Below are 15,482 nucleotides of genomic sequence, written 5' to 3'. Positions count from 1 at the left end.
GTTGGCTTTGCTCTCTCAGTGAAAGGTCCCAGATACACGTAAGCCAACTTTGCTATCTGGGTGAAAGATCCCAGATATAGATATGCCAACTTTGCCTTAGCTCAATATACAGGATATAGCCTGTAGGTCCCTTGCATTACAGCCAAACTTACTTGAATATAAATCTATAAACCTATTACAATAAAACAAATACTTAAACTATAAGAAAAGATATACACATGCAAGCAAGCAGGTTAATCCTATAGGCTACAACCCCCCCCCCCCTTTGATGGGGTGGTTTGCAACAATGAACCCCACCACACAGGTACGGATGTAGGTGGTTAAATATCTGTGGGGTCATTTACCCTTGGTCGGGGTGGAGGAAGGGTATTATAAAGATGGTATTTTGGACCCTGGAACGTTTCTGGAGTGGGCACCATATATACATATTAATTATCCTTAACATTTGGTGCCCATCGAGGTCTCTGCTTGGGCCTGTTGGATTTATACTGCAGGCATCCTAAAACAAGGAAATTAATCCCAATTGCAATTCCTTGTGTAACCCTTCTGCCCCTCTGAGTTGGCAGCAACAAGGGCCGGGTTCAGTATCCAGGGGTTCCGTTTCAATAATGCAGTGCAAAACCGGCTCGAGCCCCCACCCAGTGACCTGGGACAATTACAGACCACCCCCCGGGCGCCTCTAGGAGGCAATACTACCCCTCTCGCAAGCACGGAGTCTGAGTGTAGCAAAATCCTTTTAATAAAGGAGGGAAACAATGTGGCATTACGTTAGGGAAACACCACAAACAGGATTCATAACACAAACCATGAGCAAAAGACCCACCTCCAAGTAAGTTTTGGCACTGTCCTTTTCCCCTCAGGGTCTTAAGTCCAAATCACCCCAAAGTCCAACAACCCAAAAGTCTCTGTCCCTGGTCAGTGCCGCCCCAGAGTTCAAAAGTTCATCTGCAGAGTTTTACCCCCCCAGCCTGGGTGGAAATGGGGGGGGGCACACACAGGGTGTTAAGGGGCACCTTACGTGGGCCAAGGCCGACTGCCCCGCCTCTCTGTGGAGGTCTGCTGCAGCCTTCACAACGAATGGCTCCGCTCCACCAGCCGCTCCACTCCGCTCCTCTCCTCCAGCCGTCCCCGCAAACTGCTCTGTTCTGCTCCACTCGCTGTTCCATGGGCCGCTCCAACTGTCCCAGAAGCTGCTCTGCTCCACCAGCTGCTCCATTCCACCAGCCATCCCATGAACCACTCCAGCTGTCCCCGCAAACTGCTCAGCTCTGCTGCACTTGCTGCTCCAACCATCCTGCAAACTGCTCAGCAATAGATCTTCAGGCTCCCCCACTAGTTAACACACACTCAGTGATTGCAGCTCAGTAATTTTATCTCTTTTAGTGGTTTCAGCTTGTAGTAGGAGACAGGGCCGCCCAGAGGATTTCGGGGGCCTGGGGTCTTTGGCGGCGGGGGGGCCCTTCCATTCCTGGACCCGCCACTGAAGTGCCCCGAAGACCCGCGGCGGGGACCCCCCCTCCGCCGAATTACCGCCGAAGCGGGACCCACCGCCGAAGCGCAGCCCGGTCTTCGGCGGTAATTCGGCAGAGGGGGGCCCCCGCCGCGGGTCTTCGGGGCACTTCGGCGGCGGGTCCCGGAACGGAAGGGCCCCCCACCGCCGAATTACCGCCGAAGACCGAGCTAAACTTCGGCGGCGGGTCCCGCTCCGTCTTCAGCGGTAATTCGCCAGCGGGGGGTCCTTCCGCCCCGGAGCGGAAGGACCCCCCGCCGGCGAAGACCGGGAGCGGCAGAAGCTCCTGCGCCCGGCCGCATAAGAGTTTGCCGGGCACCCCGGAGCGAGTGAGGGACCCCACTCCAGGGGCCCCGAAAAACTCTGGTGGGGGCCCCCGTGGGGCTCGGGGCCTGGGGCAAATTGCCCCTCTTGCCCCCGCCTCTGGGCGGCCCTGGTAGGAGAGCCCCAGTGCTGGTGCACCATTGGCCCAAAGTGAGTTCAGCTCAGCAGCCTCTAGCTAGATTCCTAATGGAATCAAAATTAGCTCTGCTATTCAACAGTGGAGAGGAAAAAGGAGGTGCAATTAGTGTGCCAGGCCCTCAAAAGGGGCCCATACTATCAGGTACACACATTTATCCCCAACCTCTCTCAATTCACTGGCTTTTGGAACCCATATCCCTTGTCTAGCGACTACTACTTAGTTGATGGTGGTAACCATGCAAAATTGGCTATTTCCAGCATAGGTCACCCTCTCCATTGGAGTCTTCCACTTGGTCAGCCTCATCAGGCATGACGATGATGAATTCTGTAATTTTTCCCCCTGCAGTTCACACAGAGCAGTGTCTGTCTCAAACACGCTACAGCTACAGATGTACTGAGGTACTTTCCAGGTCTGAGTTGGAGTGTGATAGACCACCAAGGGAGGTGCATTAACGCGGTCCCTATAGATGTCGCCTTTGAGGTAGACCTATAGAATGGACAGCTACCAATTGCCTGTACACATCCTTGTTCGGGTCAAACACTGGTAATGAGACTGTGAATGAGACATACAAGGATTGTGCAATTGTACAATCTTTAGAAAGAGAACAACTGCCTCGGTTGGGGTGACATGTCACAGATCCCATCTCTCTCATATCACCCACTGATAAATGCTGGCATGAATCCAAACATGTGACTCGTTCCTTTTCCAGCCTTTGAAAACATTTGGGACAGTACCAACTTAACAGTTGCTCATTTTTAATTAAGTCAGGAACCTTTTCCAATTTTAAGGATCATAATGTATCAATGGTTGCATTTACAATGTAGTCCCCATATGCAGAACATATAATCTCCTTTTCTAAATGTTGATCCCTGTGCTGATCATTGTTTAAAGCAATTAGCTGATTAATTTTACGTTGGGTTTCAGTAAATCGTTGGGTTATGTCATGCATATTGTGAACAGTAAATCACTCTTCCTGTGACAATCCCTTTATTCCCTGTAACATTGGATTGACTACTCAGTATGGTTCCTCTTGTAACACATAATCTATGTTTGTGAATTTTCCAAATATTCACTTGGTTCCAAATCAACACTCCTGAACCAAATAGTCCTGCCAGAGATCCTAAACCTCCAAGAAGATTCAAGCTAAGCTTTTTCCTAGAGGTATGTGGTTTATGCACCCACAACAGAACAATATCTCACACTTCTTGCTGATAGGCTGCAATCCTATCCACAAGTTGTACTGAGAAAATGGAATGTGCTGACAATAGCTAAATTCTCCTAGATACCAGTTAGACAAATTTAACAGTGCAGGAATATGCATAAACCAAACCTGATTAATCACTTCCCCTATTATGGGCGTTGTGGTGAGACCACTAGCAGGTCCTGGATTTATCATTGGACAAGTTACATCATTCGGTATTGGATTGTCATAATTGTCGTCAATAATTGGATTCCGAACCTTAAGATCAAATGTCACATTTAGTACATAACTTTTGCTTCCTGATTTGGTTTGAAAAGTAGCTATAACGAGCACTTAATATTGTCCTTCATCCTCATATTTAAGCTTATATAAGGTTAAACTCCCCTCCCATCAGATTATTACAAATGGCTTTGTTTCTCCAAGTTCCATAAGGTACTCCGCGTCTCAGGGAAGTTAAGTTTGTTGGTGAGGAGGTATAGGTTTTACATCCTCCCCCATTTGAGTTATTATCTAAGGGTCAAATCTTTTTCCAGCCACTGGATGGCAGTGAGATTACTCCAGCCAATTGATATTCAACGGTGACATCTTCCCCTGGATTCTACCCCGAGCGCTTTATTTTAATTCTTAATCTCTAAGCTGCAATGTGGAGTGACATTTCCCAGTTGCCGTGGCGATTGAATGAAACATGGTCCTCCTGGTGTGACGTCACCTTGCACCTGTTCCCCAGCTGCCCTCCCCAGAGGTGGCTTCATCTCAGTACTGGGTGAGCACTTTGGGGTTGTTGGTCACTGAAGTAACCTGAATGTGTCTCCTGTTAGGCCTGTTGTAGTACAGTATCCACCAGTAGGAGGCAGTGCTTCTCCAGGCATCTCCAGTCCCCATGAGCGGCTCATTTCCTGTCAGTTCCTTCTGCATGTGCAGTAGTCTGACTCACTGTAGGAGTGTAGAGAGGCTTTATGATTATCCCCTCCCAGAGCTGGGATAGAACCCAGGAGTCTTGGCTCCCAGCCCCACCACTCTGACTACCAGACCCCACTCCTCTTCCAGAGCTGGGGAGAGAACCCAGGAGTCCTGGCTCCCAGCCCCACCACTCTGATCCACCAGACCCCACACTGCCCTGGGCTGGGGATAGAACCCAGGAGGGGGCCGAAGCTGGGGACCTTGGAGTCTGAGCTAGAACTGGGGAATCATTTTCATCAAAAATTACAGATTCAAGTTGACAGTAGAAATTTAGCGAATTTGCGTCAACTTCAGAAAATGGTTTCTCAATCGCTCGAAATGTTCAAAAAAATTTAATCGTAAATCTCCTATTTTATTTTTTAAAATCCTCAAAGCGTTTATTTGACCAAATGTGATATTTTTTATATGCTTTCACTTTGCCCCCAAATTGATTTTTTTTCAGGTTAAACCAAAATGAAATCCTGCCCCCTCTCCCCCTGGGGTTTTTGGCATTACTCCAAATCATTCACTTTGAGGAGGATTTGGTGCAGGCAAGGACCTAGGGGCTACAGTGGATCACAAATTGAATGAGTGAAGACCGTGATGCAGTTGCAAAAAAGGCTTTATCAAAGATGTGGACACACTAGAGAGAGTCCAGAGGAGAGCAACAAAAATGAGAAAAGATTCAGAAAACCTGACCTGTGCGGGAAGGTTAAAAAACTGGGCATGTTTAGTCTTGAGAAAAGAAGGGGGACTCGAGAACAGTCTTTAAATGTGTTCAGGGCTGGTATAAAGAGGACGGGGATCAACGGTGCAGGTAGGACAAGAAGTAACAGGGTTAATCAGCAGAAAGGGAGATTTAGTTAGAAGAGAGCAGGAAAAGCTTTGATCAGCGCAGAAAAGGCCCCTTCCCTGCATTTCCACCCATCTGTTGTCTTGTAGGGCCCTGTCTTCTCCCCGCAGGCCCAGCAAGGGCCGATGAGGATTTATGAACCGGCAGTTCGCACAGCTCTGCCCTGATCTCTCTTAAAGAGACAGAATCCCAGTCTAATGCAAGGGGCTCAGAGCTCGCTATAGAGGTTCTATTGCCACCTCTACTGTCCCTTGGACTCCACCAGGTAGGGTTCCCGATTCTGGTTGATCATATCCTGGAGGTTTCATCACATGACACCGCACCATATTCTCACCAGTAACTGCACACCGCACCATAGTAACTCTAGCTCAGGAACCAATCCATGCAACAAACCTCGATGCCAACTCTGCCCACATATCTACACCAGCGACACCATCACAGGACCTAACCAGATCAGCCACCCCATCACCGGTTCATTCACCTGCACGTCCACCAATGTAATATATGCCAGCAATGCCCCTCTGCTATGTACATCGGCCAAACTGGACAGTCTCTATGGAAAAGGATAAATGGACACAAATCAGATATTAGGAATGGAAATATACAAAAACCTGTAGGAGAACACTTCAACCTCCCTGGCCACACAATAGCAGATCTTAAGGTGGCCATCCTGCAGCAAAAAAACTTCAGTACCAGGCTTCAAAGAGAAACTGCTGAGCTTCAGTTCATCTGCAAATTTGACAGCATCAGCTCAGGATTAAACAGACTGTGAATGGCTTGCCAACTACAGAACCAGTTTCTCCTCCCTTGGTTTTCACATCTCAACTGCTAGAACAGGGCCTCATCCTCCCTGATTGAACTAACCTCATTATCTCTAGCTTTCTTCTTGCTTGCATATATATACCTGCCCCTGGAAATTTCCACTACTTGCATCCGACGAAGTGGATATTCACCCACGAAAGCTCATGCTGCAAAACGTCTGTTAGTCTATAAGGTGCCACTGGATTCTTTGCTGCTTTTACATCACATGACAGAATCTTTAATGAAAGATTAAACTTTCCATTCCTGGACATACCCTGCATGCCATCATCCCCCGCCCCCTTCCTGGTACTCACATTAGAGACAAACACCTCCGTCTGACCGCTTTCCAGCATCTGCTCCTGTTCTTTGTCCAACACCACACTGCTGTTGGCTGCCGAGAGAGTAAGGGACTGGGTTAGATCCCTTCTCTCCCCTCTAAACTCAACTGAACCTCCCCAAGGCAGGAATAGAACCCAGATTTCATCAGTCCCAGCACCCCCTGCTCCAAACAGCTTCCTTCCGCTCCTGGAGGTGGGAATAGAACCCAGGAGTCCTAGCTCAAAGCCCTCCCTGCTCTGTCCCACCAGAGCCCACTCCCCTCCCGCATGCAAGGATAGATTACAGGAGTTCGAATTCTTAACCTCTATGCTGCAATGTGGAGTGACTTTTCCAGTTGCTTTGGTGATTGAATGAAACCTGGCCTGACTTGTATTTTGCAATAACAAATGATAAATAAAGCACTTTTAAAAATCCTGTGTTGCAAAAGGTTTGACTCTCATGTGATCGACACAAAGATTGGTCTCCAGCTGCTCTGCACCAGAAGTGGCTGCAGCTCAATGCTGGGTGAGTACTTCAGGGTCGTTCATCACTGAAGTAACCTGAAAGTGTCTTCTGTTAGGCCTGTTGTAGTAGAATATCCACCAATAGGCGGCAATGCTTCTCCATGCATCTCCAGTCCCCGGGTGCTGTTCCTTTAACATCAGTTTCTTCTGTATGTGCAGTTGTCTGACTCAGAGTAGGAGTCTAAGGAGGCTTTATGATTATCCCTTTCCAAAACCAGCCACAGAACTCAGGAGTCCTGGGTCCAGCCCACCCCCCACCCTCGCTCTAATCCACTTGGCCCCACTCCCCTCCCAGAGCTGGGATAGAACCCGGGTGAGCTGGGGCTGGGGAGCTCAGACTCCCGGCATGAACTGGGCAAAAATTCTGATTTTTTTCTCTCGAATGCAGATTCAAGTTGACGGAGAAATTTTATGAATTTGTGTCAATTTCAGCAAATTGTTTCCATCCCCAACCCTAAAATGGTCCAAAATCTTGAAACATTTTGATACTTCAATTCCAGTCAAAATCTCCTATTTTATTTTTTAAATCCCTCCAAATAGAAGCATTTCATTTGACCCAATATGATTTTTTCCCTCTGTTTCCACTTTGCCAAACAACTAATTTTTCTTTCTTTTCAAGTTCACCCCCAACCCCTCCCCCCAAATTTTTGGCACAGCCAGATAACCACATGAAAATCAGGTTTTCACATCACTCCAATCATTCAGTTTGAGGAGGATTTAGTGTCGGGAAGGACCTGGAGGCTACAGGGAATCGCAAATTGAATATGAGTCAAGGCTGTGATGTGGGGGAGAAAAAAGTGAATTTTCTGGTGTGCAGAAACAGGAGTGTCATACGTAAATGTGGGAGGTAATTGTCCTGCTCTGCTCGGAACTGGTGAGGCCTTCACAGAAGAACTGTGCCCAGTTCTGGGAGCTGCACTTTAGGAAAGATGTGGACACACTGGAGAGAGTCCAGAGGAGAGCAACAAAAATCAGAAAGGTTTAGAAAACCTGACCTGGGAGGAAAGGTTACAAATCTGGTCCTGTTTATTCTTGAGAAAAGAAGGGAGGAGTTGGGAACAGTCTTTAAATATGTTCATGGCTGGGATAAAGAGGACAGGGATCGATTGTTCTCACTGGCCACAGGAAACAGGGCAAGAAGCAACAGGTTTAATCTGCAGCCAGAGAGATTTAGGTTAGAGAGCACGAAAAACTGGAATCAGCACAGAAAACGCCCCTTCTCTGCATTTCTACCTGGTTGTCGCCCGGTAAGGCCCTGTCTTCTCCCCGTATGCCCAGCAGGGTCTGATAAGGATTCACAGACCTGTCCCTTGTGCAGCACTGCCCTGATCTCTCTCTCACGGAGACAGAAACCCAGTTTGAAGCAGGGATCTCACAGCTTGTTCCACGGGCTCCGTTGCCATTAGGGTGTGTTACCAGATTTGCCTGTTGCTTTGAGGTACGCTCATTTCTTAGGGTTACTCTTTGGGAGGAGTGGGGGGTTGTTTCTGTAATTCTATCAGTGTGCTGCTTGTGTCACTTGTGTTCTCATACAGAGCCCTACTTCTCCCGTCTGCAAGTCCCCTCCCAGTGGAGCTCTCCTGCAGGACCTGGGTTCCCCTGGGCTGGGTTCTTCCAGCCCTCGAATCAGATGAACACACACACACACACACACACACACACACACACACACACACACACACACACACACACACACAGCGTGTCTATGAGGACTGTGTTAATCAGCACTCCCAAGCTGACCCCTTATGTCTCTGGACTTAGTAGGCTGGGTTGAACAGCACTTTCAACCTGCCACCCTCATACGCCCCAGGTTCAGCACGTCCCTATCCCCACTTTCACAAAACAATTGTTTGAGTAGTGACCCACTGGATGAGCAAACCCCACAGGACTTTTGGGCGCTGCAGGGATCTTTAGCTTAGGTACGAGGGGAGTTGCTGCAGAGTAAATGAGGAAGCCAAAAACACCCATGGGGGTTGGGGTGGCGGGGGGGGGGGGTTTCTCACCTCTCCGTGAAGCTTGAATCGACCAGGGGTCCCAGGTGCTGGTGGTAGCTGAGAGTCTGGAGTGCTGGAGACAAGCAGAGCTCCCAGCACCATCAGTCAGGAGAAGATAAAGTCCCAATGTAGCTGATGCAGATTTTGGATCCAGGCATCAGAACACTCACTTGAGCGTGTATGGGGGGTGGGGTTTGTAGAAAAAGAGCAATGGTTCAAGGGAGACACTAGATTTCTTGGTGGGTAAACTGATGATTTAAGGGAGTATTTCAAAGCTGTTTTGTTCAGGCTAGACAATAAGAACTGATCATTCCCGGCTATGGGCGGTGTCCCTTCGCGGGAGCTCATAATGCCATTGGGCAGCTTCAGTATTTTGGATACCAATAGAGGATTTATTACTAGAATTGGTCAGATAACTGCTGAGCTGGGTGTGCGCAGGCGTGGGGTCATCAACATCTGGAGCAAAAATCCCCCATCATGCAGTGCTTCCCCGCTTTTCTGGTCCCAGAGTTCAGTGCGGTTCTTGCTTTGGAATGTCTGTTCTCCATTCTGTGCGCTAATGGAGGTGACTCTGCGTCCCATCTTTGATGCATATGAGACATGGGGAGTTTTCTTAATCCTGTCACCCTTGTCCGGAGGGGCTTAGGTGTGTCTCCCCCTGCCATTTCATTGCTTTTTGTAAATCTTTCTTCTGAGCTGTTTGGATTCAAGCAGAGCTTTGGGGTGGGGGGAGGTCCTTTGTGAGTCAGACAGGCTGGATACAGGCTGAACACAGAGCTGGTAGGTAACATGTGACAAACGCCCCCTCCCAACTACAGCTATATATCCACAGAGCACGTTGCCGGGATCAAACATTATCTGAATGGAGGAAGTCCCTAGCAGATAATAAAATTGGAGGCCTGATTGGTCGACAAAACCAGGAGGGGAGGGACTTGCTTGGCCACTGCCCCGTTTTAGAGAGAACTCTGGGGTGGCGATGAAGAGGCCAGATGGACAGATGGGAGCAAGTTTCACCATAATGACAACCACCTGTACCGTCTCCTGCACTGCACCAGGTAGGGTTGCCAGTTCTGGTTGGACATATTCCTGGAGGTTTCATCACAAGACAGAATTGTTAATGAAAGATTCATCTTTAATTCCTGGAGGTTCTAGGGGGGTCCTGGAGAGTTGGGGACCCAACTGCCATGACATCATTGGGGCTTCATTGTCCAGGGCCTTGGAGCTCAGCTGGGATCAGGCCAGATAGAGGGACCCGGGTGATGTTGCCACCTCCGCTGGCTTTGGCTAAATCCCAAACAGGGCTGGGGAGGTGAGACGTGGACTTCCTGCTCCCTTCCCCTCCCTCATGTTCGTCTTTTCCTTCCCCCTCTTCTTTCTTCTCTCGCCTCTTTCTCTCACTCTTTTCGTCTCTGTCAGAGAAGAGTCCGGCTCAGCTGGCCCTGGCTCCATTTTTTGCAAAGATGATGTCATGTGAAGACCCCTCCAGGAATACATCCAATCAAAATTGGCTACGGAAATGGCCCATTGCTGGGACAAGTTTGCCGGGCCTTGAAGTGGCTGGTCAGGGCGGGGTCTGGGGCCTTGTTTCTCCAGCTGTGAGGCTACAAGAGTGAGTCAGCAGCTGAATTTTGCTCTCTCTGCTGGTCTTTTCATTCCCCTTTCAGGTGTGTTCATCTTGTTGGGTCTTCTGGGAGACAGGATCAGCCTTTCCCAGCAATAGCAACATCCCCAGCAGGTGCACCCACGTCTCCTTTCCCCCCAGAGGACAGTTTGTTCCAGCTAGAAGAAAAGCAGTGTCAGACAGGGGGTCCCTTATCAAAATACCCGGTAAAATCCCCCCCCCAACCTGGGGCTGGATCAGAGAAGCGGCCCCTTGATGGGAACGGCCCCGAATCCCATAATCCACTTGCCTGAGCCAGCCAGCAGGGGGCCAGGGTGGAAGGTGACTGCGTGGGGGACACCTGGGCAGGGGCTGGCTGTGGTGGGGGAGACCGGGGTCTGTTGCGCCCTACAGGGGAAAGGCCCCATGTCCCACTCTCACCCACCTGAGCCTGCCACACCCCTGCCCTGGGGATGGAGTGAAGCTGGCACCCCTAGAGGGGAAAGGCCCCATGTCCCTTTCCAACCAGCCCCTCAGCTCTGGGGCCGGACAGGAAAGGGAATATGGCCGATGGGTACAGTAAAGGTCCCATGGCCTAGTTTCCATTGCAAAGGCTCCCAGTGTCCTTCCATCTGCCTGTGTCTGTCACACGAGGCCACACAGGTTTTACCCACAGGGTTCTGTCCCGGGCTCTGGGAGGGGACTGGGGGCTGGAGGGTTAGAGCAGCGGGGGCTGGGAGGCAGGACTCCTGGGTTCTATCACTGGCTCCCTGACTGTGACCTAGGCCTGCCCTCTCTGTGCCTCAATTTCCCCACCTGTCAAACAATCCAGCTGATTATTGTTTCTCTTTGCACAGGGCTCAAAACCCCCCGATGGGCCTGTGCCCTCAAAGCTGTGTTGGCCTCTGTGGTCTTGATTCTCGTACACTCCACTGGAAGCGGTGGAGGGCTCTCTGCTTCTGGCCACATCCTGGTGCCGCCTCTGCTCGCTCACATGCTTACTGGCAGCCCATGACTCATATGGCCAGAAAGAGTCAGGCCCCAGAAGCCCACATCATCCTGCCTGCGTCTGTGGGCCAGTCCTGTCCACACACATGGCTGGGGGCTTTGATGTGGACTGCGAGGCCCCTTTTGAAATGGGAAGAAAATGGCCACGCCCTGACAGGTCCCCTCTGCTCCACCCCAGAGGCAGCTGCATCTCACACATCCCTGGATTATAATACATGGAGATCTACCTATCTCATAGAACTGGAAGGGTCCCTGAAAGGTCATTGAGCCCAGCCCCCTGTCTTCACTAGAAGCACCAAGTACTGATTTTGCCCCAGATCCCTAAGTGCCCCTCTCAAGGCTTGAACTCACAACCCCACCATGCCAAGGGTAATGGCATGTGGCTGTTGAGTTAAGATAGGAGCTAGCACCTCTAGAGAGGAAAGGGTCCATTCCCCACGCCCATGACTCAGTCAGTGACCTGCCCTGGGGCCAGATTAACCCCTGCCAGCATCTCAGAAGGACCCGGTCATCTCTTCCCCCGTGTTCCTCTGACCCAAGGAGAAAAGACATGAGGGGAAACACAGAGCCCCTGGCATGGGGGAGGGGGGCACACAGAGCCCCTGGCATGGGCTGGAGCTTTCTTGGCCTGGCTGCAGCGCCTCAAAGCCAGCCCCGGCCTGGGCTCACACTCCCTGGTGCCCATCGACCCCTGAGGAATCTGCTTTCTCCTACCCATGGCCATCGCTTCCAGAGCGTGTCCGGCCGAGCAATTCTCACCACCCTGGACTGTTACACAGAGATGCGAATGGGCCACCTGTAGGATGCCGCCCTAGAAGCAAGCACGCTTCCCCTCTGCCGTCCGGCCGCGCGCCGGGGGCCCGGGCTGGGAGGGGGAGGCTGCTGACCTTTTCTGGGCTTTGTGCTCTGCGTGATTTCTGGTAAATGCAAAGTGAAGCCTGGGAGTCGGCGACCCTGAAAGACTTTTACTTTCAGTTTCCTATTGGTTCTTTTTCTCCATCGTACAAAGCAAACCCACCTATCAACGTCCCGGGCAGGGGGGAGGGTGCTACCCCACCCACAACTGAAGGCTCCTGCACCAGCCCAAGGGGAGAAACCACTAATTAAACTCAAGGTTCAACTAAATTCAGGAGACAACAAATGATCAAACAGCAACGGGGGTTACAGGGCCATGCCTCTCAGGGCCGTCCCTAGGGGGGTGCAAGGCCTGGGACCCCCCCCCAACCCCAGGCCCTGCCCCTTCCCATCTCTGCTCCACCCCTTACCCTAAACCCTCACCCCTGCTCCACCCACACCCTGCCTGTTCCTGCTCCTGCTCTCCCCCCCAGTCCATGCCTTCCCCCAAGTCCCCTCCTCCTGTTATGCTTATAAGACGCACATGGGATCTTTCTCAGGGGAAAAGCCAATATGCTGCATTTATTGAAGATTCAGCAATTAGCGTATGTATTCAATCACACCACACGCTTTCCCGCCAGTCAATGTTATAGTTACCAGTCCAGAGTCTGGATCAATCTAGTGGCCAGCGAGGTTTATCACGGGTGGGGAGGAGCCGGGTTCTGTTGGTCGCGACACGATGCTCTGGGGAAGTCTTGGCAGGACGAACCCAAAGTTTCATGGCAAGGCACCCTGTTTATATAGTGATTTTCCTTCATTGGGACCAATGAGTTTTGCACGTCATGCTGTCATCAATTGTTGTTTGACGAGCGCTTGTTTTCTTAAATTGTCCTTCTCATCCTTTATCTTCTTCTTTCATCAAGTCTCTCAGGGAGTTACCCCAGGCTGGTTTTGATCACAGCGATCTTGTCCCCATTGATGGGTGCCTGTCTCATCTTTAGAGTCGTCAATCTACCCTCCTCTGACGTTTCAATAGGGGCGTGTTGCAACCTCCTGGCGCCCTTGCATCTGTCTCCGGTTCCTCCCTAGAACATCTGGTCTGGTGACGGCCTTCACACTTATTTTTTAACACACACATTCCTCATTCACACACAACACAGAATGGATTTACACAGAGCATTTGAACAGGAACAATAAATGGCAATGCAGGAGAAAAACAACCATGGCATTCTTTTACTTATTTTAAAATGCGGAACCTACAACAAAGTAGTGACCCTAAAAGGTCTGGTACTGCCTTGAAATCAGCACAGACAGAGACTGTAGCTGAAGCATCTCTACCAATGGCCCTTTCCCTTTTCAGAAAGGGTGGCTGGCAGGATATGGTCAAACCATACACAATACATTTAATACATGCTACATTATTATTCTTTATCCTTCATTTTAAATGATACAAAATACAAACAGAAAATCCTACTACTACATAGGTATGATCTGATGATCTATGATCATACCTGGCTTAAAGCTGCTCATAGCATAACTGCTCCCTGTTCTCCTCTTTCCCGGAGAACCAACAACAGACACAAAGGGAAAGTTTTTTCCCCAATTTTAAAAAGTTCTAGCCTTCCCATTGGCTGTTTTGGTCAGGTGCCCACTCCCTTTCCTTTACCTGGGGGGCTTTGTTAACCATTTACAGGTAAAGCAAGCAGAGAACATCCACCAAGAGGGACTTCATAGCTAACTGCCTAGCTGAGTGTTCATAAAAGAGAGCTCCCCCCCACCTTCATTTATCCCAACAACCAACAAGACGAACACGCACGAAAGGGGGAAGAAAAACGCAGCAACCATTGACTCTCCCTCATAGCCTCCCGATTGGAGGAACACAAGCCCAGGCAAACTGGTCCCCCCAGCGACAGGTGGGTAGTTTTGTTTGGACGGATTCATCACAACATAATCTTTCATTGAACTTTCACCTTCAATTCCTGGAAACGCCGGGCCAATCCTGGAGGGTTGGTAACCAAAGATTCTGCCTTGGCCAGCTAAGCCCGACTCTTCTCAGGGAGACAGGAAAAAAGAAGGGGGGAAGGAAAAGAAGAGCATGGGGGAGGGGGCGGGAAGTTCATGTCTCACCTCCCGGGGTGGGTCTGGAACTCAGCCGGAGCCAGCGGAGGTGGCAACATCACCTGGGTCCCTCTGTCTCGCCTGACCCCACCTCAGCTCCTAGACCCAGGACACTGAAGGCCCAATGACGTCATGGTGGATCCCAGGAGATGGTGCCGGTGGCTCCCATCTGTCCACCTGGCTCTCTCTTCATCCTGGAAAGGGGGCAGTGGCCAAAATAGCCCCCACTCCTCATTTTGTCCATCAGCCCGGCCTCATTTCCAACCCCCGAGATTTGATCAGTTCATTCCCCGTTCCATTCTCCTTCTCAGTCATGAACATCTGAGCCAGGAGGTGCCACCAGGACTAGGCCCGGCTCGCCCAGCCGCGGCTGCCCTCACGGAAGCTAGGCAAAAAGCAAGGGACCAGGAGACGTGCCGAGGTTCCATGGGTGAAAAGCTTAATATCTGCCATAGCGATTTACGGCTAAACCCTGCCGCGCCTGCAGCTGATGGAGGAACAACGGGGGTGTCTGCTGGCGGGCAGCCGGTCCCAGCGCCTGGCCCACTTTGGATCCAGTGAAATTCTGTTCCAGCTTTATCTGCTAGGGTCACCCACCAGTAAGTGAACGTTTGAGCCCTGCAGCTGGCTCTGGGGAGCGCTGGTCAACCCAACGGCGACGGAACCTCTGACGCGAGCTCTGAGCCCCTTGCATTAGACTGGGATACTGTCTCTGCAAGAGAGATCAGGGCAGAGCTGTGCCAGGGGCCGGTTCATAAATCCTCATCGGCCCTTGCTGGGCCTGTGGGGAGAAGACAAGGCCCTACCAGGTGACAGCTGGGTAGAAATGCAGGGAAGGGGCCCATTCCCCACCCATCTGAGCCAGCCTGTCCCGTCCCCTAGGGCCGGAGTGGAGCCGGCGCCCCCTAGAGGAGGAAGGCCACATGTCCTGTTCCCAACCAGCCCCACAGCTCTGGGGCTGGATCTGGGAAGGGAGCAGGGCTTACTAGCACAGTAAAGGTCTCCATAACCTAGTTTCCATTGCAAAGGCTCCCAGTGTCCTTCCTTCCTTCTGTGTCTGTTGCACAAGGCCACACAGGTTTACCCACTAGAGTGCCCTCCTCCGCTCTGGGAGGGGAGTAGGCTCTGGTGGGTTGGTGGAGGGCAGGTAAACAGGACTCCTGGGTTCCATCCTGGGCTCTGGGAGGGGAGTGCGGTCCAGGGGCTAGAGTTGGGGGGTGGGGTGGGACTGGAAGCCAGGACTCCTGGGTTCTATCCCCAGCTCGCTGCTTGGCTTACCCCTGCCCTCTCTGTGCCTCAATTTCCCCAGCTGTAAAACA

At 51.0% G+C, this 15,482-nt stretch overlaps 1 long non-coding RNA gene across 1 annotated transcript; it reads right to left on the bottom strand.

Annotated features, from left to right (window-relative positions):
• Window positions 1-5,480: 5,480 nt before the first annotated feature.
• On the bottom strand, window positions 5,481-9,629 carry LOC120405403. Its single transcript, XR_005598545.1, has 3 exons — window positions 8,613-9,629; window positions 6,082-6,158; window positions 5,481-5,519 (listed from the first exon to the last, which is right to left on the bottom strand). It is a non-coding gene; the product is annotated as an uncharacterized LOC120405403 (long non-coding RNA).
• Between the last annotated feature and the right edge of the window lie 5,853 nt (window positions 9,630-15,482).

The sequence above is a fragment of the Mauremys reevesii genome, linkage group 4 (assembly GCF_016161935.1).
Source record: "Mauremys reevesii isolate NIE-2019 linkage group 4, ASM1616193v1, whole genome shotgun sequence".
NCBI classification, from domain to species: Eukaryota; Metazoa; Chordata; order Testudines; family Geoemydidae; genus Mauremys; species Mauremys reevesii.
This window is presented reverse-complemented; position numbering and strand designations above follow the sequence as displayed.